Source organism: Oryx dammah, unplaced genomic scaffold (genome assembly GCF_014754425.2).
Source record: "Oryx dammah isolate SB20612 unplaced genomic scaffold, SCBI_Odam_1.1 HiC_scaffold_28, whole genome shotgun sequence".
NCBI lineage: Eukaryota > Metazoa > Chordata > Mammalia > Artiodactyla > Bovidae > Oryx > Oryx dammah.
In genome coordinates this window covers 105126272-105145707 of record NW_024070212.1, presented here as the reverse complement: position 1 = coordinate 105145707, position 19436 = coordinate 105126272, and positions in this window count along the sequence as shown.

The following is a 19436-nucleotide window of genomic DNA, read 5'->3' as shown; positions in this document are numbered from 1 at the left end:
GTGAGGATTTAGGACTCTATCTCACTGTCAGGGTCAAACCATTAAAGGGTTTTAAGACTGTGACAAGATCCCATTAGCATCTTGGAAAGAATTTTCTTCCTGTTAGCATTAAAAAAAAAAATCGAAAGGGTGCTCAGTGAAAGCAGGGAGTCAAGATGAGGATTTAGGGATTTCTCTTTTTAAGTGAAGAGGAAAAGGGAGGATGTGATTCTGAGGATCTGAGCTTGGAGGAAGGGACAGATGGCAACTTAGGATCAGGAGGGAGCCCATAGGAGAAAGAAGCAGATGTCGCCAGGGACCAGGAATGTCTAGGCAAGAATTCCTGCCACCCTCACTATTAGAGAACAAGAAAGCAGAGGTGAAACTTCCAAGAGGTGGGAGGAATTGGGCTGGGAAAAAAAAAAAGACCCAGACAGGCATCCTGGCATCTCTAAATCCACTCCAAGGGAGCTGGCAGGAAGGGGTCAGGAGTCTTATAAGCAGCTGTCCTGACCCCCAAGGGACAGAAAACGTCCTCCCAGCTGGTGTGTGAAGCAGAACAAAGGCACAAAAGTTCCTCACTGGCTGACATTTTGGGGAGCTCACAGAATGGCGAGCTTCTCCTATCCAACCCCAGCACCAATGAGGAGCTGAAACATATTGTACCCATTAGAAAAGAAATGCAAATCTGAGAGTCAGGCATTTGTGTCCATGACAACAGGGGGAACGTATTTTGGCAAATCTGAGTTCATTTATATTCAAATAAATATTTCAGTCTATGACTCTGGCACTTTTTTGCATGAGATATTTCAGAACCATATTGAATGTTGCTCTCATGCTAAGAACTTGAGAATTAAAATGAGGGCCAATTTCAGAGTCTGTCAGGCTCCAAGATTTGGAGTTGGTTTTATCTCAAGGAATGAAAAGGAATGATAAATGAGGGGGGTGATTCAGCACATTTGTATATAAACTTTTCGAACAGGAAAGGCCATTCCAGTATTGTCCCAGGAAGCCCCTTCTTTGTAAAAATGGAACAACAGACCCAAATCAAATCCTTCTAGAACTCAGGGCTCCTGATTCTCAGGCCAATGTTGTCTTCAGTCTGCCCAACCAGTTGATGGAATAAGAAGAGCAGTTAGGCTAAGACTTCAATACAACATCAATTGTTTCTCTTTCAAGGGAGGTTGTTTCTCCTTAATTATAAAAGCAATCTATGCCTTTTGTGAAAAATCTGTATATTACTAAAAACTCCAAGGTATTATCTCTAGTAAACCTATAATTCCCCATAAAATCACTAGTCAGTTTTAACATTCTCTTTCAGCCTTTGTTCTGTGTCTATATCTTTTACATAGTTGAAATGTTAGCTTGCCTACAATTTTGCATCAGGAGCATTACTCTGAGTCATTAAAAACTTTCCTTGTACAAAAAAAGTTCATGGATAAAGAAGATTCCACCCCATAAATATACTGTAAATTTACTAAATCATTTATGTAATTCACTGTTGGGCATTTTAGGTAGTCTCCGATTTTTTTTTTTTTTTTTTTATCCTTTACATAACACTGTGTTGGATACCTTTATGTTTAAATCTTTATTTACCTATCAGATTATTTCCCTGGACTAGATTTCTAGACATGGAATTATAGATCTAAAGAGTATAAGCATTTTAAAGTCTCCTGGTGTATATTGTATTCCAGAAAAGGTTGTATTGTTTGCTAGTGGAATGTGAAATGCTAATCACACTATACTCTTACCCACAGTTTACACACCACTGAGGTATCAAGGTCAATCCAGTGATGGTAGGATGAGAGAGGTCCGGATGAATAATCTGCCACCATGGTTTAGAGGGGTAAGGAGAGAGATGTCTGCCTTTGCAATGGGAAAATTTCCTTAATTAAATGCTGATTCTGTTGCTAGGAGAATCTCCCACATTCATACCTGCTGGTAACTGCTGACTCTGGGCTCTCAGAGATTCTTCCTTGTCCGTTACCTTCTGTAGCCACATATGAAGTAGGTGTTGAAGAATATTCCCTGCTTTAAGCTTGTGCAACTTTTGCAGCTGCTTTCTTCCTGTGTGGGGTCAGGAACTCAGGAGTTGATTTAAGACTAATCAGCCAAATCTCTCTTGAGCTCATCTCTTTCTTGTAATACATTGACAAAGACAGGAAGTAAATCCAGCACCCTGTCACTTTGGCTCTCTCCAACTGTGTCCCCCAGAGCAACAGGCTCCATAGACATGTGGTCTGTCCTCCAAGTCATCATAGGTAACAGTTGTACCAAAGGTTTGACCCTCTATAACATGGGTCTCCAAGCTTCCCAGATGGCTCAGTGGTAAAGAATCTCCCTGCCAGGGCAGGAGATGACAGTTCGATCTCTGAGTTAGGAAGATTCTCTGGAGAAGGAAATAGCAACCCACTCCAATATTCTTGCCTGGGAAATTCCATGGACAGAGGACTCTGGTGGGCTACAGTCCATGGGGTTGCAAAAGAGTAGGGGATGACTTAGCAACTAAACAAAAACAACCATGGGTCTCCATATTTTCCTTGCTGTATGTCACCTGATAAGCAACAAAATGCACATATTTCAGGTTTTTATAACAGCCATGTCCTACTTCTGGTATCAAATTCTGCATTAGTAAAAGTAATGCTTTGATGATGGAGCATAAAAACCCTCAAAACCTTAGAAGATTAACAGCTTTCAGCTTTTTAAAAATATAATAGTAATAGTTTCAAATTTTTTCCTTGAAGTCCAAAAAGAGGGTCTTGATCCAACCCTAAGTGGGTTGCTCTCCTCCACTAATGACTTCATTTCCCAGGTACTTTTTATCTGGCAATTCTGTCATTTTCAGTCCTTGCCTTCTGAGGTCATCCCACTCATTGGTGTTAAAGTGGGAGAGGGAAAAAGCATGGAGAATTGAATGCTGGAAATTATCGTGGCTGATCTGGATTCAGTTCAGTTCAGTTCAGTCCCTCAGTCATGTCCGACTCTTTGTGACCCCATGGACTGAAGCATGCCAGGCCTCCCTGTCCATCACCAACTCCCAGAGCTTACTCAAACTCATGTCCATTGAGTCAGTGATGCCATCCAACCATCTCATCCTCTGTCATCCCCTTCTCCTCCCTCCTTCAATCATTTCCAGCATCAGGGTCTTTTCAAATGAGTCAGTTTTTTGCATAAGGTGGCCAAAGGATTGGAGTTTCAGCTTCAGCATCAGTCCTTCCAATGAATATTCAGGACTGATTTCCTCTAGGATGGACTGGTTGGATCTCCTTGCTGTCCAAGGGACTCTCAAGAGTCTTCTCCAATACCGCAGTTCAAAAGCATCAATTCTTCAGCACTCAGCTTTCTTTATATAGTCCAACTTTCACATCCATACATGACTACTGGAAAAACCAAAGCTTTGACTAGATGGACCTTTGTTGGCAAAGTAATGTCTCTGCTTTTTAATATGCTGTCTAGTTTGGTCATAACTTCTCTTCCAAGGACCAAGCGTCTTTTAATATCATGGCTGCAGTCACCATCTGCAGTGATTTTGGAGCCCAAGAAAATAAAGTCTGTCACTGTTTCCATTGTTTCCCCATCTATTTGCCATGAAGTGATGGGAACAGATGCCATGATCTTAGTTTTCTGAATGTTGAGTTTTAAGCCAACTTTTTCACTCTCCTCTTTCACTTTCATCAAGAGGCTCTTTAGTTGTTTGCTTTCTGCCATAAGTGTGGTGTCATCTGCATATCTGAGGTTATTGATATTTCTCACGGCAATTTTGATTCCAGCTTGTGCTTCATCCAGCCTGGCATTTTGCATGATGTACTCTGCATCTGTAAGTTAATAAGCAGGGTGACCACATATAGCCTTGACATACTCCTTTCCTGATTTGGAACCAGTCTACTGTTTCATGTCCAGTTCTAACTGTTGCTTCTTGACCTGCATACAGATTTCTCAGGAGGCAAGTCAGGTGGTCTGATATTTCCATCTCTTTCAGAATTTTCCACAGTTTGTTGTGATCCACACAGTCAAAGGCTTTGGTATAGTCAATAAAGCAGAAGTAGATGTTTTTCTGGAACTCTCTTGCTTTTTCGATGATCCAGAGGATGTTGGTAATTTGATCTCTGGTTCCTCTGCCTTTTCTAAAACCAGCTTGAACATCTGGAAGTTCACGGTTCACGAATTGCTGAAGCCTGGCTTGGAGAATTTTGAGCATTACTTTACTAGTGTGTGAGATGAGTGCAATTATGTGGTAGTTTGAGCATTCTTTGGCATTGCCTTTCTTTGGGATTGGAATGAAAACTGACCTTTTTCAGTCCTGTGGCCACTGCTGAGTTTTCCAAATTTGCTGACATATTGAGTGCAGCACTTTCATGGCATCATCTTTTAGGATTTGAAATGGCTCAACTGGAATTCCATCACATCCACTAGCTTTGTTCATAGCGGTGCTTTCTAAGGCCCACTTGACTTCACATTCCAGAATGTCTGGCTCTAGGTGAGTGATCATACCATCATGATTATCTGGGTTGCAAAGATCTTTTTTGTACAGTTCTTCTGTGTATTCTTGCCACCTCTTCTTAGTATCTTCTACTTCTGTTAGGTCCATACCATTTCTTTCCTTCATTTTGCCCATCTTTGCATGAACTGTTCCTTTGGTATCTCTAATTTTCTTGAAGAGATCTCTAGTCATTCTCATTCTATTGTTTTCCTCTATTTCTTTGCATTGATCACTGAGGAAGGCTTTCTTATCTCTCCTTGCTATTCTTTGGCATTCAAATGGGTATATCTTTCCTTTTCTTTTCTGTCTTTTGCTTCTCTTCTTTTCTCAGCTTTTTGTAAGGCCTCCTCAGACAACCATTTTGCCTTTTTGCATTTCTTTTTCTTGGGGATATTCTTGGGGATGGTCTGGATTGGTTCACATCAATTCCACAGACATTCTATTGACTGGAACTTAGTCACAGGGCCAAGCTAAACTGCAAAGGAAAATGAAACATGAGTTGTCTCTAAGCCAAGGAAGAAGACAAATGGCTTTAGGTGAATTCATAGTGGTGTTTTCCATACCTTTCAAGGTCCAACCTCACACTTACACAGTTCATCTCATCCACCTCTCCCTAATCCTGGCCCAGTCAACAGAGTCCATCTTTAACTAACATGCTGATACCTTGTTCAACATAGATTGTTAAAATTAATTTTGACTTTTTAAAGTATTATTTGTCTTGATGACTGAGTTTGGGGCTTTTCTTAAATTTTCCATCAAGGTGAGTGTCCACTCAGCTCACCTAGATCCCAATCCTGCTCATGTTGTATAATCAGGAAGAAAAAACTCACTAGGCACTAAGTTTTCCCCAGTTAGTGGAACTCATTTTCCACTTTTTTCTTTTTGAAAGAACAGCTCACCCATGAGGCCCCTCCATCATTTATTATCCCACATATCATTGTGGGAATAGCATTAGACATGGAGGCAAGTCCTAGCTCAGTCACTGACCAGCTAGCTGTGTGACCTTTCACAAGTTGCTTCACCTCTCTGTGTCTGCTTGTTTATCTGTACAACAGGAATCACAAGTCATGCGTCGTGGGGTTCCTGGGCTAAATGAGAGAGCACATGAGAAAGACCTCAGGCAACCCTGGTGGTTCAGAGTTTAAAGCGTCTGCCTCCAATGCGGGAGACCCGGGTTCAATCCCTGGGTCGGGAAGATCCCCTAGAGAAGGAAATGGCAATCCACTCCAGTATTCTTGCCTGGAGAATCCCATGGATGGAGAAACCTAGTAGGTTACAGTCCACAGGGTCGCAAAGAGTCAGACACGACTGAGCGACTTCACCTTACCTTATGCAGGATCTAAGCAAATTTCTGTCCTTGTGGATTTTGTACCTTAATGAAGAGTCAAATGGAATCCTGTGTGCAAAGAACGTTGAGAAAGAATCAAACCATTTGCACATCCACAACCATAGAGAGGCCAGGTTGTGGCTTCAGTGTCCTTGATATTTGTGGTTTTAAATAGACTGCTTGGTGGAGCAGGAGAGGGGAGCCTGGATTGCAGTGGGTGGTGACACGGCTTCATTTTAAGAACCATGATCCCCCTAGCAACACCCATCAACCTGAGACTCCACCGTGCCTTGTATGAGATACCTGCCAGGAGCTCTTTCCCAAAGGTTTCATAGTCCTTGCCACAAAACATTTTTAGCACATTTAAACCAGCATTTAGAGCATAGATTAAAGTGGTCCTGTGACATCATGCGGGGAATATATAGAAAACTTCCCTGAGCGGAATATTTGATTTAGCCTCCTTGTCAACCACACATCTGTCTGGAGCAGCTGCAGGGCCAAGCACTATTCCTGGCACTGTGGGCAGAAGGAGAAGGAGGGGCATAGACTCTGCCCCTGCGAGGCTCACAGTCAAGGTGAGAAGGCAGGATAGACACGTGGAATGGAGGCACATTGTTATTACTCAGAACTCTTTGGGCTGCAAGTGACTGAAACCCTATTCAAACTAGCTTAAGCAAGGAAGGAGTTGATTAGGATGGGGATGTCCCAAAGAACCTGAGGACTTGAGTGCAGCTAGACCTCTCTGCATCTCCCTCTCTTGCATGACAACATTCTTTCATCTCTTTGTGGCCTGACTTTCTCCCCTGACACGATGAAACGTGGTTGGGCTGCCAGTAGCTTCAGGGCTTGAGATGTGATGAACTCAGCTGTCCCCAGAGAAAGACAAATCTGACACCCCTGGTTCTGAATCCAAAACTCCTAGGGAAGGCATTGATGACTTCTCTCGAGACAGATGCCATCCCTGAACAATCAGTTGTTTCCAAGGACAGAATTATAGTGCATCACATGGTTCTTGTGATGGTTAAGTGGATGGAAGAGGGGTGGTTCCTGAGAAAGAGGGGCTGCGGAGACACCTGGCAAACCACACGATCCTCCAAAAATGTCCCCAAGAGAGGGACATTAACAGGAGGTCAGAGAAAGAAGTGAAAGACTTCAACTCCTGGGCTGTGGTAGTCAGAGATGGATGGCTTCTTGGAGGGGGAGGGCCCAGCTGAAGCAATATTACACAGATTGTACATCAAGATACATTGTATGAAAGAAGACGAAATACACTTGCCCTTTCCTCCCTTCTCCTACAGAGGGTGAGTGTGAAGGACAAAGGTGATGAAGCCCTCAGAAGCCAGTCCAAATATTTTCCAGATACCGTGGTAGCTTTTACCCACATGATCTCAATTAATCCCACGGAAAGCCTGTGACAGAAAAATGAGTGTCCCATTTTACAGATGAGGAAACTGAAGGTAGCCAAGAATAAGTAACTTGCCCCAGATCACACACTCTTAAGTGGAAGCGCCAGATTCTGAACCAGGTAAGTGTGGGACCACCTGGCTTGGCTTGGTGCCCCTCTGCTGCATGCTCCTAATGGTTCCTGAAAAAATAGGTGCTTCAAAAAAAGGAAAACAAAACAAAGCACCTCTTCACTTCCTCTGGAACACTCTTTTAAGATGATATGTTAGTCCAGGTCCTCTGAGATTAGATGTACAAAGATTTCCTAGGGAAATAAGCTGTGAAAGAAGTGGGGAATGAGCCAGGAGAGGCTGGGATATAGATCTCACCCTGAGTAAAGGAGAAAGGAAGGAAGCAGGGAATAGAGGGAGGGAGGAAGTAAGTTTTGGTGGAAACATCCAGTACTATAGTGAGATTTCAAGCCACATGCAGCCGTCAAAGAGTTCTCGAGCCAAAGTTACCCATAAGTGGAGACTTCTTTGGTGGTCCAGTGGTTAAAAATCTGTCTTCAGTGCAAGGAATGTGGATTCAGTCCCTGGTCAGGGAACTAAGACCCCACAGGCCTCAGGGCAACTAAGCCCATGAGCCACAGCGAAGACCAGCACAGCTGAAATAAATTTTTAAATAAGTAAAATGCCAAACTGTTAAGGGAAAAAAAAAAAAAACAAATTTACCCATCAGAAGGGTCCCATGTCTCCTAGAAACAAGATTGCCTTGGTATCCCCACCATGTTCTGTCATCAGCTGGGGACAGCCTATAGGAGGCATGGCCTCTGGCAAACAGATGAAGGATTTCAGAGCTCAGCAAAGGGGCTTCTGATCAGTTACATCCCCAGCCTCCAGAAATCTGAGCGGTGAGCTCTCACAGCCTTACAGAAAGGCTGCCTCAAACTAACATTCATTTTTAATCATTGTCTGGAAGATACAAATGTCTTATTCCCATTGTAGGGGATCAATAAATGATTTAAAAAGTAAACGACGAACTCTTCGGTCCCTTTTTTCTTCCACAATTGGCGACTGCCTTCCTGTTTTCCCATTTCGCCTTGGACAGTTCAGTTCTTTTCTAGCCTTTGCCTTCCTGATTGTGTTCCTACCCAATAATGCTATTTCTTTTTCTAGCTGGAGCCTTCTGATATTTGTTTCCTTTCCAGGTCTAGGTATGATTGTAGATTTGATCCCAGAATGATAGAAACCCCAAATGGTAAGACTTTAGACTTTATAATTTATTCTCTGTGGTGGGCATCCAAAGTACCCCGCTCCTCCTCCACCGTAACAATCTTTGTGATAACTTCTTAAGAAGAGCTCAGATAGTAAACTGCAAACTCCATCAAGGTAGGAGCTATGACTAAGTGCATCTCCAGATCCTTACTGTGGTTCTTGTCTCAATAAATAACTCTTAAACTAATAAATCCCCCAATCTAGTCTAAACCTATTTGATGACTGACCAATTGGTTTATTTTTACCCAGTGGACAATCTAATGACATTTCAACATTTCTAGATTATCAGTTTCACTTAATGTGCTTGATTGCAGTTGATCCCCATTGCAAGCAACCTCAACTCTATGTCTACTTCCTGGGTGAGGACTCCAGGGTCACCTGAGATGGTGTGATTTCTGCCATTCTTTATTCTACCACTGCCATCATCAACCCCAACCATGACCACGACAAGGTTGTCTTTAGACTGAATAGAGGAAGCATCTTCTTCTACATCATAGAGAGCCTTTAGAGGTTTGTGCATGGCAGGCTTCTGAAATGTGGCATATCTGATTTGAGATTCAGCAGGCTACACCCAAAATCAAGGAGGCTACACCAACTGATCAGATGTTAGTTTAGTAAAAGAATAAGGGTCACTGTGATGTGGTTTAAAGAGCCCTGAACTTGGAATCAGAATTCAAGATCCATGATTTATCATTCTCTAATCATGGATAACCACATATATTCATTCTATTTTTTACCTTATTTGTAAAGGGAGGTGATGGATGACACAACTTAAGATTAATAAAACATAAATGTGAAGAGAGAAAAAAAAGATACCAAAAACATGAGCCATAAAAGAAAAATTAATAAACTGGACTTCATAAAAATTTAAAACTTTTGCTCTGCAGAAGACGCTCACAAGAGAATTAAGAGACAAGCTACAGAGTGGAAAGAAATATTTTCAAACCACATATCTGACATAAAATTTATATTTGGAATATACAAAAAATTCTCAAAATGTAAGAAATTGGCAAAGGAACTTGACTAGACACTTAGCCAAAAAGGATGTGATGGGGTCAAATAAGTATATGAGAAGATGCCTAACATCACTAGTCATTAGGGAAATTCTAATTAAAACCACAGTGGATACCGCTTCTCAACCAGTAGAATGGCAAAAAAAAAAAAAAAAATGTTGACAATACCAAGTGCTGGTGAGGATGAGAAGCAACTGGAACTATCATAAATTGCTGCTGGGAATGCAAAATTGTACAGCCACTCTGGAAGAAGTTGGGCAGTTTCTTATAAAGATAAGCATACACTTGCCATATAGACCTCAGCAATCCTACCCCTAGGTTTGGATGTTTAGCCTAGAGAAGTGAAAATGTATGTTTACACAAAAACCTGTGCATCAGTGTTTAGCAGCTGTTACGGTCTGAACGTTTGTGTCCCCTGCCTCAAATATTTCATGTTGAAATTCAATCCCCAGTGTGATGGTATTTGGAGGTGGGAATTTTGAGGGGGAAATGAGGGTTGACCCTCATGAGTGAGATTAGTCCTCTTATGCAAAGAACCCCAGAAAGCTCTCTCACCTTTTCTGATGATACAATGAGAGGTTGGAGGTCTGCAGCTTAGAAGAGAGCACTCATTGAAACCCAACCATGCTGGCACCCTCATCTTGGATTTCTAGCCTCCTAAACTGTGAGAAATAAACTTCTGTTGTTTGTGAATCCCCCAGTCTATGACAGTTTAGACAGCAGTTTTATCTATGATAGCCAAAATCTTGAAACAGTTCCAAATCCCCTTCAGTGACTGAATGGAAAAACATACTGTGGTATATCCATACATAGAAAACTATTCACAATAAAAAGGAACAAACTATCAATAAACACAACTTAAATGAATCTTGTAGACATTATATTGACTGAAAGAAGTCAGTCACAAAAGCTTACATACTGTATGATTCCATTTATTTGATGTGCTTAAAAAGAAAGATGGTGGGGTGGAAAACAGATGAGTGTTGCCAGAAATTATGGGTGGGGGAAGGTGTGATGATAAAGGGAAAGTCCGAGAAATTATTTGGGGGTGACAGAACTGCTCTGTAATCTGTAATGGGTGGGTACATGAATCTATTCCATGTGTTAAAATCCTTGAAACTGAATATTATAAGAAAAAGAAAACTTTATTGTTTTATTTTAAATTATATTGATGGCTTATATTTCTGTTGGACAGTGCTTGTCTAGTCTCTCAATAGAATGTTATATGTTTGCCTTAAGCCAGAGCAGAAATTGTCATCCTGATGATACCTCTCTCTCCCAATGTCTTTGCACTTCCCACAATGGTGATATCATTTCATATATAGTTGTCTATCTCCACCCCAGACCATAAGCACCATGTGGGCAAAAATGTGATCTTCATGCCCAGTTCCTAAAACAGAGTAGATGCTTAGTAATATTTGTTGAATCCATCCATCCATCCATCAATCAGCAGGCTGCACGCTTGAATTTTTGGAGAATTAAGATAAAATGTTAAATGTGGGTATACATTCTGCTTTCTTTAAAATGGGTAGCTAACAAGGTCCTACTGTATAGCACAGGGAACTCTGCTCAGTGCTACATGGCAGTCTGGATGGGAAGGAAGTCTGGGGAAGAATGAATACGTGTATATGTATGGCTGAGTCCCTTTGCTGTCCACCTGAAACTATCACAACATTGTTCATCAGCTGTACTCCAATATAAAATAAAAAGTGTTTTAAAAAAAACATTAAACGGGGTGCTTTTGAACCCCTCCCATCCTCTGATTATCATAGGGTCCCAGGGCTTGGCCCATGGTCTTCGAGAGCTGAGCCTGGGGCTAATAGTAGGCCCAATCAGCTTTCAGCTGAGAGCCACAGAGGAAGAAGGAATTAATGCCCAAGTCCTAGGCAAGAACAGCCGGGAAGCTCACCAAGGAGGTGGGAGGCGGGTAATAATAGGCTCTAGATTCATGGGTGAGCCTCAGAGAGGAGACAAGATAGTTCTGTAGATCTGAAAGGCAGGGTCTGGAAGCAAAATCTTCAGACAGAGAAGGAGTCCTATCAGTCCACAGTATCAGCTCACATTCCTAACACTGTGGTTTATTATTCCTTAGAAGGTTGATATTCCCAAAGTGGGGGAAATATGATGCGTGCTGTCACAGATATAAAGTGGCCATGTTTTCAGCGTGGCGCACTTTCCAAGGCAAATGAAAATTGTTATGAAAACAATTTATACCGAGCAGACATGCATGATTGCCCGTGATGACCTTTTGCCAGAGAAAATGGGTCTGATAAAGAAAAAATGTGGGCTCATTAGGACAAATTAGAAAAAGCAAATGATTGCTCTTAAATTATGGAAACTCCAAGACTGAGACTCTCGCTGTCCTTTTAAGACATAAAAACAATAAAACACAGAAAGAAATTGTTTATTCAGAGAAAAGCATTGCAATTTGTGTGAGGAGATGTAGTTTTGTTTCTTGGGTGGTTTGAAAATGAAGGTTTTCTGTAAACTAAATGAAATGTAATTGACTTATTAACTCTGCAGTGAATTCTCCTTCCATAAATCTAGCAACAACTAAAAATAGAAGAGAAAAAAAGCATTGAGAATGAGCCAAATGACACTTAACTTTGTATAAATGCTATCCAAGGGATATTTCCATCAGTGCAACATGACAGAATCGGGGGCACAAAATGGGTGCTTCCAGTGGAAGAATGTAGATCTCTAGAATTGGAGAAGAAAGATGGGAGAGCAGTGGGTTAAGACCTCACTCAGGGAACTTTGAACATCCTGCCACTTCCCTGATAATCAGCCACAGGCGTATCACCCCTCGCAGTTTATAAAGAACCTTCACATACATTACCTCATCGAACGCACGAAGCAATTCTTCTCATTCATATATGCCCATTTCACAACTGAAGAAACTGAGATTGGATAAAATTAAATGATTTATCAGCTAGTAAAAGCCACAGGCAGTATGAGAATGTCAGAGTCTCCATGCTCTCTCTCCCAAGCCATCCCCTACTCTCACTCTACTTTAGGTACCTCTGATGCCTCTGAACCAGAATTTACTGATTCACATATCACTCTATAGGGAAAGTCAGGAAAGGAAGGAGCGAGAAAGAAGAAGCCTTTTCCATACAAATCCAAGCAGGTTTCCAGAATAGTACTCAGAGAAGAAATATGTATCAGAAAAAATAACCTAATTCCCTAATCGGATGCCCCTCAAATCTCAGTGTTTAAGCACAAGAAAGGTTTATTTCCAAGTCAGTGAGTGGGACTCTGCTCCCAGCCGTCATTCAGGGATGTGAGCTCCTTCCATCTGGTTGCTCCATCACCTCTTAGGGACTAAGCGTCTTCCACTGGATCACTGCAAAAGCCAGGAAACCACACAGAAGGAGCATGTGCCGTGTCTCAGGAGGGGCCGAGCCTGGAAGCAGCTTTATCACTTCCTTCCATGCTCCGTGACCGAAATGAGTTACATGACCCCACCTCCATGCCAGAGGAATGTAAGCTGTGGGGAGAGGGGAAAACACAGATATTGATAAAGCATTAGCAGTCTCTGCCACAAATTCTTAAGTGTCTCTTTGAGTGTAAAATATTTTCCCTGGTGCCCATGAAAGACCCTCTCTATGAGCCCGCAGGCAGACCCTCACGTCTCTGGGTGATTTCCCAAGTGGGACCACCTGACTACACAAGGTTAGACACAGAACTTTTATTTTTTTTTTAGGTTGAAGGAAGTGGACCTTTCAGGCTTATACAGCAAAATCTCTCTATATATTTTCTTCCAACATAGCTGAGTGAAAGGGCAAACAGAAATTTGAAAGCGATGATTGCTTCCTTTGTAGGGGAGAAGGATACCCACTGAGTTGGGAACATATATGAATTCTGATTTGCAATCATTTCCACTATTTATGAGGTCACTGGACTTACTCCTGCTGAGTCCAATTTACAAAGAGCTTTGGTTGGATCAGGGAAAGGAATATTAGAATCCTGTTGACTTCGTGATGGCCAGAGGACGATGGATACCAAATGCAAAGAATGTATCAATGAACCACAAGGGAGCAGACACCTCCACATCAGCTCCAACATCACAACCTGCTTCATCCAGGTGGGTGGGAAGACAGATCTCTCCAGGGAAACTATCGGGGCTGGGTGCATCAACTTTGCAATTTGACTACACACCCCAAAATCAGACGAAGTTTTCCAAATTAAAAATAAATAAATAAAACTTGCATGAAAAGATTCAGAAGGCCTCAGATAACTGAAAGAGTTTTTCTTAACACCATCATCACATCTCACTCCCAGGGGAGCTATCAGATGTCACCTGAGCACTGGTCTTTCTGGTTCTGACCTCTCTCTGGTGCTATACTGCCAAATCCCCAGTAGTCTCCTAAAGTCCCACATTTGTGCCTGTGTGCTAAGTAGCTTCAATCATGTCTGACTCTTTCAGACCCTATGGACTGTAGCCCGCCAGGCTCCTCTGTCCATGGAATTCTCCAGGCAAGAATATTGGATTGGATAGCCATTTCCTTCTCCAGGGAATCTTCCTGACCCAGGGATCAAACTTGTATCCCCTGCCTTGGCAAGTGTGTTCTTTACCACTAGTGCCACCTGGGAATCTCCAGATGTCCCACAGGCATATCTGTTTCCGCACGTTCAAACCTGAACTCGTCTCTCCAGCCCAGCCCAGCCCCCATGCCTGCTCCTTCACCACCATCACCATCTAGGTAAACAGTGCCTCCCCATACAGTCACCCAAAGCACTGACCCAAGAGTGAAGGATGCCTCCCACTCCTTCACCAATGGCTCCACTCAGTTCTCAAGTTCAGCCAATTCTACCCCCCAGATGACTCTCAAATTATTCTCGTTCATCCTGGAGTAAAGCAACTGCCTCTTCTCTGGATTTTCTGACAATGAATTGCCACTCCACCCCATCCACCCCACTGCCACCAGAAGAAATCAGCCCACTGCAACACTCCCTTGCTTAAAGCCTTCCAGGGAATTCCTTCATTTGCTTGTAAGGCTCCTTCTCTGTTTCTCCCCAAAGGTCCTCTCTGGTGTGATCTCTGGTCATTCTGCCCATAGCCCATTTGACCATGCTTTTACGACACTAGGTGACTTGCAGTTCTCCTGACTTTCCTCCTGACTCTGATACTTGCAATCATCTCTTCTTCACATGCTACCCACCTTCCACTCATTCTCTATGGAGCTGCCTTTAACACAATGATCAACTCATTTGAAAGCCTAATTAGAATCCCAGTCTAATGCACTTGCTGATCTTCTGCAGTCTGATCACTCCTGTTCTTACCTCTATGATGGCACTTGGGATGCTGTGGGGTCATCAGCAACCTTCTTCCTTCCCACTTTGCTCCCCCCACCCCACCTGTGAGATCCTTGAAGTGGAAACACTGTCCCTTGAGCTCTCTGACAGTCAGCACAAAGTGTAGGGAAGAAGAGAGGCTCAGTACATGGCCAATTGCTGAATGATCATGTGAATTAGAAAATAAGTTATGTAGAAAGTGTTAAACCCTATTCAAATGTATTCATCCCCCAAGAGGGTGCAGAAAGGGTGGTAACAGGCTGAGCTTGGGCGAGGACAGCTCAGATGATTCAAACAATCTGGACAGTTCAGTCACCACGTGCCCAAGAGATGTGTATTGTTATCAGAGAAATAAAACATATTCGCTCATCCCCAAAAACCAAACACTCAGTCACGCTGCAAGTACACGCTTTGAAAAAGATTCTGTAAAAATACAAAGCAGATGTTGTCACTGATACCGTAGTCAAACAGAGTAAACCCAGAGGCAAAAACAAAACCCTTTGTGAAAACTTCTGTTCTTGTCGAGATTGCCTAGTGCCAAGGATCAGACGCTCATGCAAACCAGCGTGAATCAAAGGGTGGCTTGAGGGTTTTTGTTTGTTTATTGTTATTGTTTCTAATGGTCCCAAAATAAAGTCGAGCAGAGATGAGAAGCACGGCTCCAGACGGAGACCCCATGGATCCAAAGCCAGTCCTGTCGCTTTCTGGCTGAAAGACTGAGTTGGGCAGGTCCCTTCTCTGAGCCTTTCCCGCACCCTCAAATAGGGTGAGAATAGAATCAAGCATAAGGTTGTCAGGGAGGTGACCTGAGATCACAGACGTAAAGGCTGAGCACAGTCAAGGATTAATGAAGGTGATGTGAGATCATGAATAAAAGGGTTTATCTGCCAACACAAACAAATGTCTGTTCACCAATAAATGTTCTAGTGTTTATCCAGGAGAATGTTCCAGAACACTCCTGGAGGAAAGAAGGCAAGTGAGGACATAGCAGCAGCTAGTATCTCCACCTCTGCTTCTCAGCTGATCTGCCCCACTTACCTCCCTCCTCAGACTGACTTCCTCCACTGACAGTGTCTGCTCCCCATCCTCAGCCTGGCAGGGTCTCTGGCCTGTCCTGGCGCTGACCTTCCCAGGGTTCCTAGCAAAGCAGCCCCAGGCAGAGTCAGCCTCCTTGAGCACCAAACATTCCTGGGAGAAAGACGTTTGGAATACAGGAGATCAGGTGTACAAACCTGGACCAGCTATGTGGAGGTGAGGAAGGGCAGGGAGGAGGGCGGGAGAAGGAGAGGAGAAAAGACAGGACCACCTCTCGTTTTCATGGGTTTTACGAATCCAAGCTCCATCACTTAGGAACTGTGTGAGCTGGACACACAACTTAATCTCTTTGAGTCTCCGTTACTATTTTGTTAAGTGAAGATAATCCTATACTTTTTCACATTTGAGCATCTTAAAATTGGGATGTACCTTACAATTGATCTTTGTATTTAATGTGTGTCCCTGACCTCACCTCAAAAAAATTAATAAATGGATGGTGTGCCTTAAAATCAAGGAATTACAAACCAAGACCTGTCACACAAGATTGTACTGCAGATTGCACGAGCCAATGTGAGCTAAGGGTTTGGCAAAGTACCTAGCATATGGGGAGATGTCCAAAAGGGCCACCATGTTATCACAATCAGGACACTGAGACTCTCTCCCTGTGAGTAGGAGCCTGAGCAGAAGAGGCTACTTTTGGAAGGGTAGATTTCTGGGAAAGGCATGACTGGCATGTCAGACAGTTTCAACCAGGTAGAAAGCTAGTAGCTCAAGAATTTGCTGAGAAATAACCACAATTCAAGTGTAGAGTTTTATTTGAAATAAGGTTTGCTAAAAACAGAGGGGCTGGGTGGTACAGTGCATGGAACCTGGTCTAAGGGTAGGAGAACTGAGTTCCAGTGCTCTCTCTACCACTGCCTCATTGTGTGACCTTGGGTAAGAGCCTTGGTTGGATTCTCTCAGAAGCAGACTGAGGGAAAGGGGTCCTAATGCAAGTGATTTGTTTGGAATATAAAAGAAACACCGGTGGGGCGTAGGGATATGAAACAGGGACAGGAAGGCAAACAGTAAAGTGTGCATTGCTGTTTATTCATTAAGTCGTGACCGACTCTTTTGTGACCCCACAGACTATAGCCTGCCAGGTTCTTCTGTCCATGGGATTTTCCAGGCAAGAATACTGGAGTGGGTAGCCATTTCCTTCTTCAGGGGATCTTCCCAATCCAGGAACTGAGCCCATGCCTCCTAAATTGCAGGTGAATCCTTCACTGCTGAGCCACCAGGGAAGTCCTAAAGAGTGCATTATCGCACCAGTTACTGCAGTGGGCAACAGAGCTTCATCCCACAAGAGAAACATGGTGGTCGGGGTAGACCTGTAGCCAGCATTATCCCATCCTCAGAGAGCAAGGAGGCTGGAATATTTATGTACCCACTCCTGTTGATCATTGGTTGGGGACTGTTCAAGAAGAGCACTTAACTCCCTGGGCACATTTGTGAGCTGCAGAGGTAAGAAAAGTGAGCTTTGACAACCAAGAAAAACCCTCAGGCACAGAAATGTGGGTTCTGGCTGGTGTGAGTTGATGTAAGTGGGCTGAAACGGTAAGGGCAAGGGGAAATGCACAAGGTACCAACAGCATCTGCTGCAGAAAATACATCCTCTTTAGTCTCAGAGCCCCATCTGCGAAATGGGGCTCTGAGATTGAAATTTCACATTTTTATTCTTTAATGTAATCATATGTCTGCAACCTGGGTGTATTAATCCAGACCCAGTCAAGAGAGAAAAAACACATGGTAATTTAAACAGGGAAAGTTTAATATAAGAACTAGTAACTATAGCAAGTGAGATTACATCAAACTCAAAAGCTTTTGCAAAACAAAGGAAATCATCAACAAAATGAAGAGGCAGCCTACTGCCTACTGAATGGGGGGAAATATTTGCAAATCATAGATGTCATAAGGGGTTAATATCCTGAATATATGAAGAATTCATAAAACTCAATAGTCAAAAAAAAAATGGGCAGAGGATCTGAACAGACACTTTTCCAAAGAAGACGTGCAGACGGCCAACGGGTACATGAAAAGATGCTCAATGTCACTAGTCATCAGGGAAATGCAAATCAAAATCACAATGACATATCAGCTCACACCTGTTAGAACGGCTGTTATCAAAAAGACAAGAGGTAACAAGAGTTGGCGAGGCTGTGAAGAAAAGGGAACCCTTGTGCACTGTTGGTGGGAATGTAAATTGGTGCAGCCACTGTGGAAAACAGTATGGAGACGTCTCAAAAAGTTAAAAATAGAACTACCATATGATCCAGCAATTCCACTCCTGGGTATTTATCCAAAGAAAATAAAAACACTAATTCAAAAAGATATGTGCACCCCTATATGTTCACTGCAGCATGGTTTATGTTAGCCAAGATATCGAAACAACCTAAGTGTCCATCAACACATGAATGGAGAAAAGAGATATGGTAGACATACACAATGGAGGAGAAAATGGCACCCTACTCCAGTATTCTTGCCTGGAAAATCCCATGGACAGAGGAGCCTGGCAGGCTACAGTCCATGGGGTCACAAAGAGTTTGTCACAACTGAGCACATCAACACACACATACACGAAGGAAGATATTGCTAATTCAGCAATAAAAATGAATGAAATTTTTCAGTTTCTAACAACGTGGGTGGACCTTGAGGGCATTATGCTAAGTGAAGTAAATCAAAGACATATACTATATGATCTTATATGTGGAATCTAAAAAACAAACAAACCCAAGAAAATAGATACAGAGAATAGATTGGTCGTTGCCAGAGATGGGAGGTGGAGGATAGACAAAATGGTGAAGAGGTCAAAGGTACATATCTCCAGTAATAAAATAAATAAATCCTGGGTATATAATATAGTGACCAGCATGATGACTATAATTAATACTATATTGCATATTTGTAAGTTTCTAAGAGTGTAGATTTTTTCCCTTTTTTGTCAACAACAGAGGAGAGCAGATTTTTAAAGTCTTTATTACACACAAAAAAAATTCTTACTGTAATGTATGGGGACAGATGTTACCTAGATTTATTACTGTCATCATTTAGCAATACATATATTGAATCATTATATGTCTGAATTAATATAATGTTACATGTAATTATAGCTTAATAAAAATTATTTTTAAATTTTAATAAAATTAGAATACAAAACAAACAAAAAACCCAGTAACTATAACCAGAGTAACAAGAAGTTTTTGCTGTTTTTTTTTCAAATAGGAACAACAAAGGGTAAGTAAAAAGAACTCTAAAGTATATTGGACTAGCAGCTATAAGGAGCAGCCAGGACTACCCAAGGACTGAGCTACAGCCCCCAAGGAAAAGCCCCAACCCTCACCTCCTGCACTGAATCCCAGAACTTTTCAGGGAGAGTCTGGGTGAGCTCCATGGAGAGGCAGAGCCGCAGCCCTCTTTCCAACTCTGTGTCACACATGTGGACCTAGAGCCTAAAAATGTGTAAAAAACAGCAATTTTCTTAAAATTCTGTTGGTGATTATCTTACCTTGGGACAAAGTAAAGATCAAATAGGAGGCATGTTCATGTTCTCCAAAAGCTGAGACAGGAAAGCAAAAGGAACTTCATGTTCACAAGCAAATGCTGAT